This window comes from Macaca mulatta, chromosome 7 (genome assembly GCF_049350105.2).
Source record: "Macaca mulatta isolate MMU2019108-1 chromosome 7, T2T-MMU8v2.0, whole genome shotgun sequence".
Taxonomy (NCBI): Eukaryota; Metazoa; Chordata; class Mammalia; order Primates; family Cercopithecidae; genus Macaca; species Macaca mulatta.
The window spans coordinates 117,633,708-117,652,249 of NC_133412.1; the positions used below are offsets into that span (position 1 = coordinate 117,633,708).

Genomic DNA, 18,542 nt, shown 5'->3' on the forward strand with positions numbered 1-18,542 from the left:
GTTTTTTATTGTCTGCAGATTCTACTACTAATATAATTTTCATTTTGGCATAATTTACTTTTAATTGACAAATGATAGTTGTGCACATTTATACTAACATAATTTTTAAATGCCATGCCTCTTGGAAAAGTTCTGTGATGTTATTAAAATCAAAAGAAGAACATGATTATGCTCATGATTCATATTCTCTGCAGGAATATTGACTTTGAAATATGAGTTTTTACAAAATTGTTAACATATTGCTTGATTCTCAATTAGTACATTCACATTTTATTTGTAAGATTTTTTAAAATATATATTTTTAAAAATATCATACCTCAAATACATTACATAAAATCATAAATGGGATTGAATAACTTTCTGACTGAATGTTATAGCTTAAAACTCACTCTGAAGTGTTTATTTTGTTAAAGCTATAAGACTACATCTTACCTTTTTAATTGAAAATAAATAAAATTGCAATGAGACAATAATTACTAAAAAAGTCTCACAGGGGAAACATTTCTAAGGGGAAAAAAAAACACCACTTTGAGTGATGCAACTGTCACCATCCTTCCTTCATTGTTGCCCCAGTATCATCATAAATATTAAGAACACTAATCTTCCTCTCCATTTTCCATTTTTCTACTCCTTTCTGCCGGCATGCCCTCCCTGCACTACTTTACTTTTAATGAGTGCCTAGGGAGGGATATTCTTCAGTAGTGATAACACCTGAATTGAGTCCATATCACAAGAAAGTCTTCTCACTCTGAATTGCAAAAAATATATATATATATTTAAAAATATATGTATTATATATAGAATATATATATATATAAAATATTCTAATCCCTTCAGAATGATTAATGGAGGTACACCTTCTAAAGGGCTATTTTGGGTATGCCTTTCAGCCAAGGTTTTGACTAAACTCCACAATCTAAATGTGTAAAAGAGTAACACATAAAAATATGAAGTCAAATCTAAAAGTAAAAACTAAGTAAGAAATATCTAAAGTAAACAGTGATACACAGTTTTATTTCTAATGTTTTTCATATGTGGGTTGATCTAGTTTAATTTAAGACAAGTAAAATGGCAATTATATGATCTTAATTTAAAAGTATCTTTCTTTAGAGGAACTTAAATGAGTTGTTACACGTAATTCCATTAAGACTGTAGCTATGTAATCTTGTCTTTAAGTAAAGAACAATTTTATATTTCCAAACGTGTATGACAAAACATACAAATTATGAGATATTCAAAGAGAGGCACTATGAGCAATATTGATACATTTGCAGTCCTATATAACCATGCTAAAATAGAAAAATTGACCCATGGGAAAATAAATAAGTTAAATCTATTTCAGACTCTGACCCCAAAGAAAGTCCCTTGACCAACCTAGATAAGCATTTCCTTCTCTGTAATACGAGAAGAGTGCATCAAGACTAATTTTACCAGCAACAAATCCAAATTGACAATAATTAAATGATTTTCAATCTGGGTCAAAATGGAAAACAATACAGGCCAGAACTAGGATAACCACCTTTTATAACCTAAATCCAGAAGCTGCAAAGCAATGTTAGTAATAATAAGCACACGTGCATATGTATATACCCACACACATGCACACTTGCATATAGTAGGTCATACCATGCATGTTTAATGCCCTGTAGTTGTCAAAGGTAGCATGTGATATGGCTACCCTCTGCTCACTGCTTTTACTTTTTGAATTTTGTTTGTATTAGCCCATTCTTGTATTGCTATAAAGAAATTCCTGAGACTGGGTAATTTTTTTTTTTAAGTTTAATTGGCTCATGATTCTTCTGGTTTTACAGGATGCATAGTAATGATATCTGCTGAGCTTCTGGGGAATCCTCAGGAAGTTTACAATCATGGCAGAAGGTGAAGGTGGAGCAAGTATATCATGTGGTGAAAGCAGGAGTAAGAAAGAGAGTTGGAGGGGGAGGTGCCACACAGTTTAAATGACCAGATCTCAGGAGAATTCACTCATTTTTCCAAAAACAGCACCAAGCCATAAGGGTCCATTACCATGGTCCAAATACCTCCTACCAGGCCCTATATCCAGCACTAGGGATTGCTATTCAACATGAGATTTGGGCAGCAACAAATATCCAAACTTTATCATTCCATCCATGGCTCCTCCCAAATCTCATGTCCCTGCAAAATACAATCATACCTTCCCAACAGTCCCCCAAAGTCTTAACTAATCCCAGCATTAACTCAAAAGTTCAAAGTCGCAACAGGGCAGTCATTGAATCTGAAAGCTCCAAAATAATCTCTTTTGACTCCATGTCTCACATCCAGGGTACACTGGTGCAAGGGATGGGCTCCCAAGACCTTGAACAGCTCCCGTCCCTGTGGCTTTGCAGGGTTTTGCCCCCATGGGTGCTCTCACAGGTTGAAATTGAGTGCCTGTGGCTTTTCCACGCTGTGGGTGCAAGATGTTGGATCTACCACTGTGGCATCTGCAGAATGGTGGCTCCCTTTTCACAGCTCCATTAGGCAGTGCCCTCGTGGGGACTCTTTGTGCGGGCTCCAATGCCACATTTCCCCCCATACTGCCCTAACAGAGGGCTCTGCCCCTGCTGCAGGCTTCTCATACAGCCTCTGAAATCTAGGCAGAGACTGCCAAGCATTCTTCACTCTTGCATTCTGTGTGCCTGCAGGCTTAACACCACACGGAAGCCACCAAGGCTTATGACTTGCACTCTCTGGAGCTGGAGCAGCCACTAGGGCAGTAGCTAAGCCCCTTTGAGCCTTGGCTGAAGCCAGAATGACCAAAATGCAGGGAGCAGTGTCCCAAGGCTGCTTGGGGTAGTAAGGTCCTGGGCCTGACCCATAAAACCATTCAATCCTCTTAGGCGTCAGGGCCTGTGATGGAAGGGGATGCTACAATGATTTCTGAAATGCCTTCAAAATATTTTCCCATTGTCTTGACTATTAACACTTAACTCCTTTTCAGGTACATGAATATATCTAGCAAGTGGTTGGAATCCTCCCCAACAAAAAGCTTTTTCTTTCTCTGCCACATGGCTAGACGTTACATTTTCCAAACCCTTATGCTCTGCTTCCTATTTATATCTAAATTCAATCTGTAAGTCATTTATTTGCCTTACCTGAGCATAGGTTGTAGAAGCAGCTGGCCACCTCTTGAATGCTTTGCTGCTTAGTAATTTCTTCTGTCAGATATCCTAAATCATCACTTTGAAGTTCCAACTTCCACAGATCCCTAAGGCATCAACAGAATGCAAACAAGTTATTTGCCAAGGCATAACACGTGTGACCTTTGCTTCAGTTTCCAAAAAGTTCCTCATTTCCATCCAAGATCTCAGCAGCCTGGACTTCACTGTTAACATCACTATCAGCATTTTGGTCACAACTATTGAACCAGCCTCTAGGAAGTTCCAAACTTTCCCTCATCTTCCTATCTTCTTCTGGGCCCTCTAAACTCTTCCATCCTCTGCTCATTATCCAGTTCCAAAGCTGCTCTCATATTTTCAGCTAACTTTACAATACTCCACTCTTGGTATCAATTTTTCATATTATTTTTTTCTTACACTGCCATAAAGAAATATCTGAGACTGGGTAATTTGTAAAGAAAAGAGTTTTGATTGGCTCATGGTTCTGCAGGTTTTATAGGATGCATGGTGTTGGCATCTGCTCAGCTTCTGGAGAGGCCTCAAGAAGCTTACAATCATGGCAGAAGGTGAAGGGGGAGCAAAAGCATCACATGGCGAAAGCAGGAGCAAGTTGAGGGGAGAAGTGTCACATGCTTTTAAATGACCAGATCTCATGAGAACTTATTCATTATCACAAAGACACCACTCAGCCATGAGGGATCCACCCCCATGATCCAAACACTGTCCACCAGGCCCTATCTCCAGCATTGAGAGTTATAATGCAACATGAGATATGGGCAGGGACAAACATGCAAACTATGTCAGTTTTAAATTACATACAGTAAATTCACTTTTTTGGTGTAGAGGTCTGTGAGTTTTGATGAATGCAAGTAACGTAATAACCACCATAGTCAAGATATAGAATAGTTCTGCCAGCTGAAGAAAACCGTTCCATGCTGCCTCATAGTCACATACCCCAAATCCTTGAAATCCACTGATATTTCCTGTGTTTGTAGTTTTACCTTTTTCCAAAATGTTATGTGTGTGTGTGTCTGTGTGTGTGTCTATGTGTGCAAAGAGAGAAATGTTATAAACACACACAGAGACACACAGATAGAGAATATCCCACAACATGTAGCCTCTTATGTCTGACTCATTTCACTTGACATAATTCATTTGAGATCCATCATGTTATTGATATGTATCAATTCTTTTTATTTCTGAGTAGTATCTTATTGTATGGATGTACCATGCTTAGTTTATCCATTTACATAGTGAAGAACATCAGGTTGTTTCCAGTTTGGGGCAATTATGAGTAAAGCTGCTATAAACATTCAAGGTTTTCTTGCACACAGAAGCTTTCATTTCTGTTTGGCAACACCCAAGAGTAGATTTCGAGATGATGTGGTACAAATATATATAACTTCTGCCTGTTTTCCAAGGTAGATGTATCATTTTGCATTCCCACTAGCCATGAATGAAAGTTTCAGTTGTTCCACAACTTCACCAGGTATTGCTATTGTCAGTTTTTTATTGTTTGGTCTTATTTTGTTTTAACTATTTTAATTTGTTGTGTACTGGTATCTCATTGTGATTTTAATTTTTATTCTCCTAATGACTATGTTGAACACCTTTTGATATGTTTATTTATCATTCTTATGTCTTCTCTGGTGACATAAGAATGTCTATTCAAAAATGACATAAAAATGTCTATTCAAAATTTTGCCCATGTTTTAATTGGATGGTTTGTTTTCTTATTTTTTTTTTTTTTTGAGCTTCATGTGTTTTTATATATCCTATGTCCACTTCTGAAGGTAATTATAAGAGATGTGAAATCTCTATTCATCATAGTATCCATAAACTCTTACACATGGGTTAGGTGGCTTGTAATAAGCCTTTTGTGGCAAAAAAAAAAAAAAAAAAAAAAAAAAAAAAAAATTCTTTGATCTAATTATGCTCTTTTTCTGCTGGTATATCTTTATAGACGTTTACCAATGTCTATTGAAAATGTACATTCCTATTGACATAGCAATGACCTTTTTTAAATAGTTAGAGCTATATATAAAAAACTAAGTATAGGAATATGCCTTCAAACATTGACACAAATGCCAGAAATTGGGGAACCACTTAAAATTTCAAATACAAGGCCGGGCGCGGTGGCTCAAGCCTGTAATCCCAGCACTTTGGGAGGCCGAGATGGGCGGATCACGAGGTCAGGAGATCGAGACCATCCTGGCTAACACGGTGAAACCCCGTTTCTACTAAAAAATACAAAAAACAAGTCGGGCGAGGTGGCGGGCGCCTGTAGTCCCAGCTACTTGGGAGGCTGAGGCAGGAGAATGGCGTAAACCCGGGAGGCGGAGCTTGCAGTGAGCTGAGATCCGGCCACTGCACTCCGGTTTGGGCGACAAAGCAAGACTCCGTCTCAAAAAAAAAAAAAAAAAAATTTCAAATACAGGGATTGAGTAAATTAATTATGGTGCAACCATATCAAGGAATAAATACAGTGAAGGTATTGAACCTGGTGTATAAGAACTGGATTTATTGACTTAGGATAATGTTACTGATTGGTTTTCTCAAACTGTTATTTGATCATACGTATTAACAAAATTAAATGCATAGGTTGATGTATTTTTAAATAAAAATAATATGCAAATCTATTCATTCAATAAATATTTACTAAGTATTGATAGTTTGCCAGGAATTGTGCTATGCACTGGGAGTACAAAGATAAGCAATTACATAAATTATTAAATCTTATTTTTTTTATTTTACATTTTTTTTATTTATTATTATTATACTTTAAGTTGTAGGGTACATGTGCATAACGTGCAGGTTTGTTACATATGTATACTTGTGCCATGTTGGTGTGCTGCACCCATCAACTCGTCATTTACATCAGGTATAACTCCCAATGCAATCCCTCCCCCCTCCCCCCTCCCCCCTCCCCCCTCCCCATGATAGGCCCCGGTGTGTGATGTTCCCCTTCCTGAGTCCAAGTGATCTCATTGTTCAGTTCCCACCTATGAGTGAGAACATGTGGTGTTTGTTTCTCTGTTCTTGTGATAGTTTGCTAAGAATGATGGTTTCCAGCTGCATCCATGTCCCTACAAAGGACACAAACTCATCCTTTTAGATGGCTGCATAGTATTCCATGGTGTATATCTGCCACATTTTCTTAATCCAATCTGTCACTGATGGACATTTGGGTTGATTCCAAGTCTTTGCTATTGGGAATAGTGCTGCAATAAACATACGTGTGTATGTGTCTTTATAGCAGCATAATTTATAATCCTTTGGGTATATACCCAGTAATGGGATGGCTGGGTCATATGGTACATCAAGTTCTAGATCCTTGAGGAATCGCCATACTGTTTTCCATAATGGTTGAACTAGTTTACAATCCCACCAACCGTGTAAAAGCATTCCTATTTTTCCACATCCTCTCCAGCACCTGTTGTTTCCTGACTTTTTAATGATCGCCATTCTAACTGGTGTGAGATGGTATCTCATTGTGGTTTTGATTTGCATTTCTCTGATGGCCAGTGATGATGAGCATTTTTTCATGTGTCTGTTGGTTGTATGAATGTCTTCTTTTGAGAAATGTCTGTTCATATCCTTTGCCCACTTTTTGATGGGGTTGTTTGTTTTTTTCTTGTAAATTTGTTTGAGTTCTTTGTAGGTTCTGGATATTAGCCCTTTGTCAGATGAGTAGATTGCAAAAATTTTTCTCCCATTCTGTAGGTTGCCTGTTCACTCTGATGGTAGTTTCTTTTGCTGTGCAGAAGCTCTTTAGTTTAATGAGATCCCATTTGTCAATTTTGGCTTTTGCTGCTGTTGCTTTTGGTGTTTTAGACATGAAGTCTTTGCCCATGCCTATGTCCTGAATGATACTACCTAGGTTTTCCTCTAGGATTTTTATGGTATACACCAGTAACAGACAAACAGAGAGCCAAATCATGAATGAACTTCCATTCACAATTGCTTCAAAGAGAATCAAATACCTAGGAATCCAACTTACAAGGGATGTAAAGGACCTCTTCAAGGAGAACTACAAACCACTGCTCAGTGAAATCAAAGAGGACACAAACAAATGGAAGAACATACCATGCTCATGGATAGGAAGAATCAATATCGTGAAAATGGCCATACTGCCCAAGGTAATTTATAGATTCAATGCCATCCCCATCAAGCTACCAATGAGTTTCTTCACAGAATTGGAAAAAACTGCTTTAAAGTTCATATGGAATCAAAAAAGAGCCCGCATCTCCAAGGCAATCCTAAGTCAAAAGAACAAAGCTGGAGGCATCACGCTACTTGACTTCAAACTATACTACAAGGCTACAGTAACCAAAACAGCATGGTACTGGTACCAAAACAGAGCTATAGACCAATGGAACAGAACAGAGTCCTCAGAAATAATACCACACATCTACAGCCATCTGATCTTTGACAAACCTGAGAGAAACAAGAAATGGGGAAAGGATTCCCTATTTAATAAATGGTGCTGGGAAAATTGGCTAGCCATAAGTAGAAAGCTGAAACTGGATCCTTTCCTTACTCCTTATACAAAAATTAATTCAAGATGGATTAGAGACTTAAATGTTAGACCTAATACCATTATTAAATCTTATAAATACATAATAAAGTCAAAATTTGAAGGATACAAAGAAAATAATGAACTGGCAATATATGGCTCTAAAATGTCAGTAAAAAATTTATGTTTTTCCTTAGAGGCACCTAGATAGAGAGATAAATAATGGCCAAATTATAGTATAGTGTTTAAATATGTGCACTGGGAGCAGCTGCTTCAGGAGCCACTCAGAAATACAGTTTCAAGTCCTAGTTATGTTGGTTTCTACCTATGCAAATTGGGGCAGATCATTTAACCTCATATATTACAATTACTATGTGAATTAAAAATATATTCCAAGTAAGGCAACATAATGTCTTTACATGGTAAGTACAAAATAAATGTTAGCTATTATTATCATTACCCTTATACAAGCAAATTTTTTTTTTTTTTTTTTTTTTTTTTTGAGACGGAGTCTCGCTCTGTCACCCAGGCTGGAGTGCGGTGACCGGATCTCAGCTCACTGCAAGCTCCGCCTCCCAGGTTCACGCCATTCTCCCGCCTCAGCCTCCCGAGTAGCTGGGACTACAGGCACCCGCCACCTCGCCCGGCTAGTTTGTTTTTGTATTTTTTTAGTAGAGACGGGGTTTCACCGTGTTAGCCAGGATGGTCTCGATCTCCTGACCTCGTGATCCACCCCTCTCGGCCTCCCAAAGTGCTGGGATTACAGGCTTGAGCCACCGCGCCCGGCCACAAGCAAATTTTTTAAATGGTAATTTCCATCCAAGCATTCTAATAGTAAACAAGTTAACAAAAAAGGAACTAAGTAGCAGTATAATTGATCATATGTGCATCTATAAGGACTCTGACTTCTAAGCATTTATCTGATTTTTAAAAATATATGTATTTTTTATATTATTATTAGGTAAAATGAATATTTTGTAAGGATAGTGAGGGTATGAAGAACACTGAGACATTTCTTCATTGATATCTACCTTTTTATGAGTGGATTCACACCAAATTTAGCTACTAAAGATATATACTTCAATATTGAAGCAGTAATATTGGTACCCCTGAAGTAAAATACTTGGCTTGCAAATAAGAGGAAAGTTGAAAAGTACTTTGAAATTTTATGGTGGCTAATAGCTATAATTAAGGGGTCAGTAATGACCACAATTGTGTGTGAATAATATAAGGAAATGAGTGACTCATTCTAATTCTTAATGATACTGAAAAGGTTATATAGTGGCAAATTTGTTAGCATTTCCATTACATTTCAAATCTGTCCATGAAAGATAAGTGCAGCTGCTGCATAGAGAATTAAAAGATAAAAAAGCCTTGGGCTCTATAAAACTTAAGATAAAGATGTTATCCCTGAGGTCTCCCCTCAGTGCATATGTGTTTTGCATTTGAAATTAGCATTGGTAGTTGATTTTACATAAATGAGCTGTATTGTAGTGTTGAGTAAGGGAATCCTTTTAACAGCATAGGAAGACAGAAAATAATAAAGAAGACAAAGGGGGATAATCACAAGGATTTGTAGAACATGCTTTCATTGCCTGCTGGTCACCTGAGTGATTTTGCACTGCTTTTTGTGTTGCTATGTTGCTAAATTCATTTGAGTCTAAGAAGATAAATATCCACAAGATAAAAAGTTCTCCAAATATCTTGCTAAAATTATTAGATTATGTGATATACAACAACTGTGAAAAGATTTGTACTATTTCCCTTTTCCAAATCCCTTTAAATTTATTTTTACTTTAGGAAAAAAAAAAAGAGTCATTAATGTCACATGAGAGAAACTGTTTCAAAATTCTATCCCCTGTGGTCCTTCAATCCCACTCTTTATAATTCAGGAAGAAACAAGGTTATCTGTTTCTGATAGCAACAGGAAGCAGCCAAATGGTAGGCAGATAGGGGCAGATCCCCGTTGAAACCCACCTTCAAGCCAGAAACAGCCTGAAGGCTGAAAGACCGAACTGCTGGTACTATGAAACCCACAACTGAGAGTGAGAACTTCTCTTCCTCTTTGCCCCACTGCTTCCTGATTGATTCTTTCTGAATAATGTCTTTTAATCAATGAATGTTGCTTTTTCCAGTACTACCTAAAGCCTCCCCCTCCCCGATTCTAAGCCCATAAAAAGCCCCAGACTCAGCTATATTGAGAGGACTTTTCTGCCTTCAGCTAGGGGGACCCCATCGCCTGTATCCCCTTTCCACTGAAAGCTGTTTTATTACTCAATAAAACTGCCTGCCTTGCTTACTCTTCAATGTCAGCACATGCTCATTCTTCTTGGTTATGGTTCGGGAACTGGGGAACCATTGCATAAGCCAGACTCAGGTAGGGTAGACTGAGTGGGCAGGCCATCTCCTGCAGCAGAAAGCTATGGTCAAGCAAAGTCCAGATGAGGCATCACCAGCTGGAGATCCCCAGTTTGCAAAGTGACCAAGAAAAAAATCCTGCGTCACGTCATTCCAGCAAGTCAACAGCTCTCCTAGTTGAGCTAATAGATTATAAAGTCAGTCTTAAGTAAATTAGACAAAGAAAACAGTTGTATGTCTTGATTCTGAGATTCTTTTTAAAATAAATTTTATTGTGTATATTTGAGATTTACAACATGATGTATGGAGTACATATAGATAAATGGTTACTATAGTGAAGCAGATCAACATATTCATCATTTTACATAGTTACTTTTTTTGAGACAAGATCAGCTAAAATCTACTTATTTAACAAAAATATCTAATATAATAGAATTGCATGTCATGTTACACATTAGATCTCTAACTGATTTATCCTACATATCCCACATTGTATTCTTTGACATACGTCTCCCCATTGTCTCTCCTTTTACCACTTACCTACAGGAACCACTGTTTGATTCTCTATGTCTGTGTATTTTATATATATATATAATATATACATATTTTATATATATAAAATATACATATATCTCTTATAGTCCTCATATAACTGAGATCATGCAATGTTTTTCTTTCTGTGTCTGGGTTATTTTACTTAGCAGAATGTCCTCCAGGTCCATCCATGTTGTGGCAAGGATCTCCTTCTTATTTAAGGCTAAATAATATTCTTAATAATTAAACCTGAATATGTGTTGTCCCTAAAGACTTTCTATTTTTAAATCCTCTTTGAGTTTAGCTTCTTCAAATACAGTAGGTTTCCAAGAGTGTTGATGCTACGAATTGCAAACTTTTAAAAGATAGGGGCTGTTTATCTTTTTATATCCTCTTGATCTAATACAATGCCATCTACATAGTCAGTGCCCAAAAAATATGTAAAGAAAGGAAAGAGAAAGAAGAGGAAGAATTTCTACTGTGAAATAATGACAGGGTAGCTAGAGCATCCCACTGAACTTTGCAGTTTCTGCTTAAGGAATGTTAAAAGTTAAATTGCACTTTCTGCCTTAATTTAGCCATGAATATACATTTCTTTGAAATATTATAAAACATCATACCAAAGCCAGTATGTAGTGTCAGGGAATATTTATATTGTATGGCAGTGCTGCCATTCATGTATTTATTCCTAAGGATGACATTCATTAAAACCATTATTTCTCTTTTTATAAAAAATAAAGTTTTTAGATATTTTTCTAAATATAAAAATTATACATGCTTAGCTTTTGGAAAATGTCAAAAATCTACTTTAATTGTACATTAAAAGAAAGTATAAAAGTAAACAAGCTTACCCATAATCCTACTTCTCAATAATAATCATTTTATATTTTGATGTATTTCCTTACTGACTTTTTTTATTTTCATAGTTTTTTTTCATAATGGAGATCTTCCATATAATTTTATAACTTGGCTTTTTACCTGACATTATACCTAATTACCTTAAGGCTGTTTGTAAAAGATGGTAGCAATTTACATTCCAACCAAAAGTAAATGTGAGAAATCTTATCACACACTTAAATTCATAAAATATAACAAAGTTCTTAATTTTTACTAATTTGATAGAAATAAAAGATATATATTTTGTCATATTTCTATTTTTTCAGTTTTAGGGCATTTTTGTTGCTCTACTTTAGCTTCAAGAGGCTTATTGTTTTTTTAAACCACTCCCAAAAGGCAAAAAAGCTCTCAGAGATTCAAACATTAAGAAAATAAAAATTCAATATCATTCATTCCTTTTTTTTTTTCCAGCAGAAGACTGCTTATTTTGATCCCACAATGTAGAATAAACTGGAATGGAAATGACTCTAAAAGTAAAATTTCTAATAATCCATATGTATTGTGTTTCCATTATCATATCTTTTAAAGAAAGCTTCTGAACATTCTAGATGAATATATAGGGTGACTTCCTGCTGATATGTGTCTCAATACAAAGGACAGCATAGTCAAAGATATTGGCAATAAAGAGCTCAGTGTAAGATGGGTCAAGTTGGCGCATGACGTATAATAAATTTCACTACTAGTCAGAAAGGCAGGCTATCAGGCAGATCAAGGAACCTAAATCGCATAACTTTCAAGTCACCCTGCTCAGGAATGACAGGAATCAAAATGCTAGTTTCATAGGTTAAAATTCCACCTATTTACTTGCATTTGTCTTAAAGACTATAGCATTTGGAAATCAAAGTAAAAATAGAGTAAACAAAAATTGGAAAATTATATCATTGTAGCTGGTCACAATGCTAATAGATTAATAGTTTTAATTAATTTTAAACTAGCAGATGAAAGTACTGAAAAATGCTGACTTCCAAAGAATGAGAAACCTCTAATAGTCCTACTGCTTATGTGTTTTGTAGGCAATAATGAAATGCAATGAAGAAAATATTCATAATATGTAGGAGACACAATAGAAAGCATAAGTAATTATTCAATTAAGAACCTCACAATTAACTAGCTTACTTAAAAAATGCACAGTCAATAAATATCGAATAATGTATGACATACACCTAAATGCCAAATTTTATCGTCTACAAATATCCTAAGAATTACAGAAGGAATACTCAAGGAATACTAAAGTGGTCACAGAAAACTTACATAATATAATACACAAATTACTTAATATCAAAATTCAATGAATATAATGGAACAAAAATATAAATTTTTCAATAATTTTCAAATAAATGAAAGTAGGATAATTTAACTGTAAAATGGCAGAGAACTTTTTACCCACTATTAGACTTACATCTGCTTAGGATAAATTGCCATCAACCTAATTATAATTCCTAAATGAACTTTATCCCAGATTTTCTTTGCTCACTTCACTCTGTTTTTAAAAAGTATGTTGTAAAAATTACATATCTTGGGCTGGGCGCGGTGGTTCACGCCTGTAATCCCAGCACTCTGGGAGGCTAAGGTAGGTGGATTGTCTGAGCTCAGGAGTTCAAGACCAGACTGGGCAACACGGTGAAACCCTGTCTCTACTAAAATACAAAAAAATTAGCCGGATGTGGTAGCATGTACCTGTAATCCCAGCTAGATGGGAGACTGAAGCAGGAGAATCGCTTGAACCCAGAGGCGGAGGTTGCAGTGAGCTGAGATTGTGCCATTGCACTCCAGCCTGGGCGACAGAGCAAGACTCTGTCTCAAAAATAAACAATAAATAAAAAATAAAAAATAAAAATAAAAAATTACATATCTTTCTTTCACTCAGATAATTTACTACAGAAAATCATGAAGTATTGCTTTTTTATACTACCATATGTAAAAGACTATGAATATGGAAGGATCAGTAAAATACTGATTAAGTACATGGATATTAAAACAGCAAATTAATCTTGGTGTGAGATATTAAATATTTGTCTGAAATTATTTACCCTAAAATTGTTTTATAAACCACTGGATTGACAGTTGTTATCTCTCTTCTGTACTTATCTCTTCTGTATGACTGTTAACTGAACACTCCATATTTTTGCCATTGTCTTATTTTTCATGAGCTTAAAATGTTTTATTGAGGTAGCTAGCATCAACTACAAAAGAATAAAGTTATCTATAAAAGTTACACAGTGCACAACTGATTTCAGGTAGAATATCAGTCCTTGGGAAATGTGTTCAGAGATTTGTTTATTGTTCTCTACACTTTGGTTTAGTTAATATTAATCATTTCATGATCTCTAAATTTAGCATCCCAGAAATAGGCGTTAGTGAAATTTAAATAATGTTTTAAAAATTAAAGGTATTTTGAAAGTTTCAGTCACAGGCTACATTTTAGTAAAACAACAATAATAAAAAGACCTATATGTCTTTTCTTGCCTTTTCCTCTCCCATCTATCTTAATTTTTGAGCTCTTATTCTTGCAATAGCTAGCAAGGAAGAAGCAAGAATAAAAGGAGTTTATTTTCCTTTCTAAGTTCTCCTACTTATATCTAGTATCCCTTAAATAAGAGGACTCAAGAATTCAAACATTAAGGCAACAATCTAATCTTCTCACTTTACTTACAGCCAGTTATTTAGTCCATTGCTTCTGAACCCATTATTTAATCCATTTGATTGCAAACCTGTTATGTCATATAAATGTGTAGAAATAATTCTAGATTATAGTTAAAAATAAAAAAAGATAATTTTCTTTTCTACTATTTTTGCTTAATATTAACGTATTCTAGATAAACATGTTGGTAGACAAGTTGAGAATATAGATGAGATCATGGTTTACATTCCTATTTTTACACATCCCTTATTCATGATCTGTATTTTAAATTTCAGACAAAATCTAGTACTTTGCATTTTACTAAGTCTGCATAAGGAAACACACTTCACCTTCATTTTCTCAACTGCATGCCCCCCAAAACTAACTGGAGGAAAAACCTTTTGTCGTCCCCCTTAAGGGTGTAAGAACTTTTCTTCTGATGGCATGACTAATAAGTCTCTAATTGTCATGTTCAAGAACAATTATTTAACTTAGGCAAAGTTAGTGTTTATTTTATGGAATCAGTAGTCTTATGTCAGCTTACAAATATGGAAATTCTCATTGAGACCACTGACTAAATTACAGGTAATAATTTTACCACAATAGTTCAAAAACTTTCTTTTGTTTCCTAACCACATGTGAAAAAAATGAACAAAACCAAAATTCATATAAATTTTGATATTCAGGAGAAGAGATAGACTCATTAAACCTAAAAATTATTGATTTTGTATTTTTCCTAAGATCTAGACAACAAATAAAACTTAGTAACACGTACAGTTGTGCCATATGAAATTACTAATATTCAACTGTTTTCAACCTATGGAAAAAAATTCTTATCTTTCAACCTAAAATACTAGTAACTATTGCTCTTAAAAAGAGGATTCTTGTCGTTAATGCCAACTAAAGGGGCAGGGAACTATTAATTAATAATAGGTACATTGTATATTATGTCACTATCACTAGCAATTATTAATAACTACTTTATATTTAGAACTTAAACTATCAAGTTTTCAAAGAAAAGAAAAACAGAGGTGTTACTAACTTTAAATGTCTCCCCAAAATTTGATTATTGAAACTGTCCCTTTACTGGTTCCTTAAGTCCTGCTCCTGACTCATGACCCCTACAATATGCTCCAATAGATCCTATATTTTCTTATCATTATGACTTTGTGTTGCTCTTACCACTTTGTATTACTAATGCATGGTTAACTGCAAACTCTCTGAGGACTTGTCCCAGGTCTATCATTTCTAATTTCTAGCATTTTTTCAAGTAGGATTAAGTGCTGAATTATTTTGGGGGTATGGATAAATTGATTGGAACTTGAAAAGTAATTGTATTATTTTTATTTTATTATTATGAAGATAATTCATTCATCTCAGAATAATGAACTTCATTATTCTGAGAGAATGCAGTCTAGGTTTCAACTAATACCATTTACAATTAATGCAGATCATTGTGTCATCTTGGATTCAATGAAATATTGCAAATAAGAGGGGAAATTTTTATTATGATAAAATCAATCCCTACCTCCTTTTAGTAGCTTGAAGTCATAGGATCTGTTTATGTCATTTCAAAACAATTCTTAGTTCTTTGTAAGCAGACAGACTCTGTCACAGCTTTGTGGTAAGCAAATGGTGCTCTGTCTTTGCAAACAGTGGAGAAAACATACATTATGAGGATGGAAGCCAAGTATTTATTTAATGCTTTATTTCCATATCATATTCTTGTCTTAAAAGATCTTTTCTGTTGGACCATATCATTAATGTTGTCTCATCTATTAGATACCTTAAACCAGACTGGTAACAAAAGTGAGCCAGAAAATTCAAATGGAAATTTTCTTCAAGATGGATAACTCCCTGGAGTTACGTGCCTTCTTGCTTACTCTGGCATAAATGGCCTTGATTGCTTTTTTTCTACTAAAGGGCATAACAAAATGTTCCTTTCTCTGAATATAAAAAGGACTATATAAATGAAAAATTTGAAAGAGCAAAACCATTTTCTCTAAAAATATCACTACTGTAATATTATCATTTCTAGTTTTTATTGGGTTCATGGAAAGCCCTGCTGCGTTTTGTGAAAAGAGTTATCAACCCAATGTTGTCATCTGTGGAATGAGTATGTGGGACCATATGCTTCTAAACTATTAGTTCAGAATTTTCATAATTCTGGGTTTCCAAATATCTGGTAGATGTTACAGAGACAAAAATGGCCACATTCTTGACTGAATGTTTTAGTTTTTAAATGTTTGCCATCATGCAGTCAACTCAAAAGCATGAGAAAATAGGATAAAAGGGATGGTTTGGAGTCAACAGCCTTTGAATTGATAATATATAGGTTTTTAAAATAATGTATGGATATGTTTTATTTTTATTTTTGTGGGTACATAGTAGGTATATATATTTATGGGGTACATGAGATGTTTTGATAAATGTATGGCTTTTTCCTAAGAAAATTCACATTTTACTAAAGAAAAAGAGCTCCAATTTCAAAATCAGAAGCCCTAGATTAGTGTTCCACCTCTTACACTTGCTAGCTTTGTAAATTAAACAAGACTCTTCACGTCTATGAGTCTCAATTTCCTCACCTATACTTTAGTGATCACTCTGAATTCAAAAATTTAAATACAAAGTTATGATAGCTAATTTGGTTAGGCTTTGTGTCCTCACCCAAAATCTCACCTTGAATTGCAATCCCCATAATCCCCATAATCCCCACGTGTCAAGGGAAAGACCAGGTGGAGGTAACGGAATCATGGGGATGGTTTCCCCCATGCCGTTCTTGTGACAGTGAGTTCTCATGAGATCTGATAGTTGTGTAACTATTTGGTAGTTCCTGCTGCATTCATTCTCCTTCCTGCTGCCTTGTGAAGAAGGTGCTTCCCCTTCACTTTTCACTATGACTGTAAGTCTTCTGAGGCCTCCCCAGCCATGTAGAACTGTGAGTCAATTAAACCTCTTTCCTTTATAAATTACCCAGTCCCGGGCAGTTCCTTATAGCAATGTGAAAATGGACTAATACAATACCTGTAATATTGTTATCTGCAATACTAACGTATTATGTTACTTGTTTTCTGTTACTTGTGTTGGAACTCAGAAAATTATATCCTAAAACATGGCATGCTGAACATGTTAGAAATAAAGGAAGTTGGAAGGCCTTAGAAGCTGCCTCAAAATCAAGGACCTTCTCTTGTCTCTCCCTGCCTCCTAAATACAGGGAGGAGCTCTTCCTGGAATTTCCATATCCAAATGATGAAACTTTTTTCCAAAAGAAATGCAATTGTTTTAAACCCTTTCCCTAGTAAAGACTGATCACTGAACAAGAGAAGGAAATAGGAGAAAAGAGACTAATAGTGGTCATCATGCCCAGAGAGACATTTCATTTATTCTTCTGAGGGCAGCTCCAAGATATTACATAAGAGACTACATCTGCATAATAAGAGAACCATTGTTCACAGTGCAGTTACAATCTTGTAACTTGTGGATCCTATTCAATTTCCAAAGAGGATCCTTTACAAACCATTGTCTGTTTATTGGGTTGATTCATTTCCCCCAGAAAACATTTACTAACCCTCAAAATTGCCCACATTTCCCCATCTCCCTCTCCCCTGTGAAGAGGTTGCTAATTAAGTTTCAGCCATCTGGCCTTTCTTTATCTCATATTTTATATGACTCCCATGTTTATGCACATTAATACATTTATATACCTTTTCTCCTGTTAATCTGTCTATTGTCAGTTCGCTTCAGCAGACTTGAACCTTTAGAGGGGGAGGCAAAATAATCTTCACTCCTACATGTTTCTTATTTTTATTATTTGCTCCATTATTAATATAAATGTGACTTGTAAATATTGATGTAAATAAAGGTATTATCATTTTGAACTATCTGCCTCTACTAGACAAAAGTCAAAGCAACTAACCTCTGATCTGAGGATCAAATATAAGTAAAATTTATAATGCTGGATTTTAATAAATGTTTAATAAGTGTTTCTATGATCATTATGTTATTGTAGCTTTGTGCCTGTGATACTGTGATTATAATAAAAAATACATAGTGGTCTTTGTCACAGGTTGCTAACACAGAGCTCCTAATCCCTTGGAATTTTCCAGTTGATGGGAGCATCTTTTGTTCTAATGAGGTGACTTTCGGTGGGCTCCTGGGTAGGGGCTGCCCACCAGAAAGACAAAACCATGATTAGAAGCTTAAAAGTTTCAGTTCCATCCTCCATTCCCATCGTCCAGGAAGGGGAGAGAGGTTGAATGTTGAGTTAATAATCAATCATGCCTACATGATGAAGGCTCCATAAAAGTTCCTGAACTACTAGATAAAAGAGATTCCTGGTTTCTGAACATGTGGAAGTGCTGGAAAAGTGGCACACCCAGAGAGGGCATGTAATCTCCATGCCTCTTCCCACCAACCTTGCTCTGTGTACATCTTCATCTGGCTCTTCATCTGTATCATTTGAAATATTCTTTCTAGGAAA

At 35.4% G+C, this 18,542-nt stretch overlaps 1 long non-coding RNA gene across 1 annotated transcript in view; it reads right to left on the reverse strand.

The window, feature by feature from the left end:
- LOC106999410 (uncharacterized) overlaps nucleotides 1-18,542 on the reverse strand; it is a 213,755-nt gene that overhangs the window by 130,364 nt on the left and 64,849 nt on the right. Inside the window, exon 2 of the long non-coding RNA XR_013396251.1 lies at nucleotides 3,114-3,226. This is a non-coding gene — a long non-coding RNA (uncharacterized LOC106999410). The remainder of the gene's footprint in view (nucleotides 1-3,113; nucleotides 3,227-18,542) is intronic.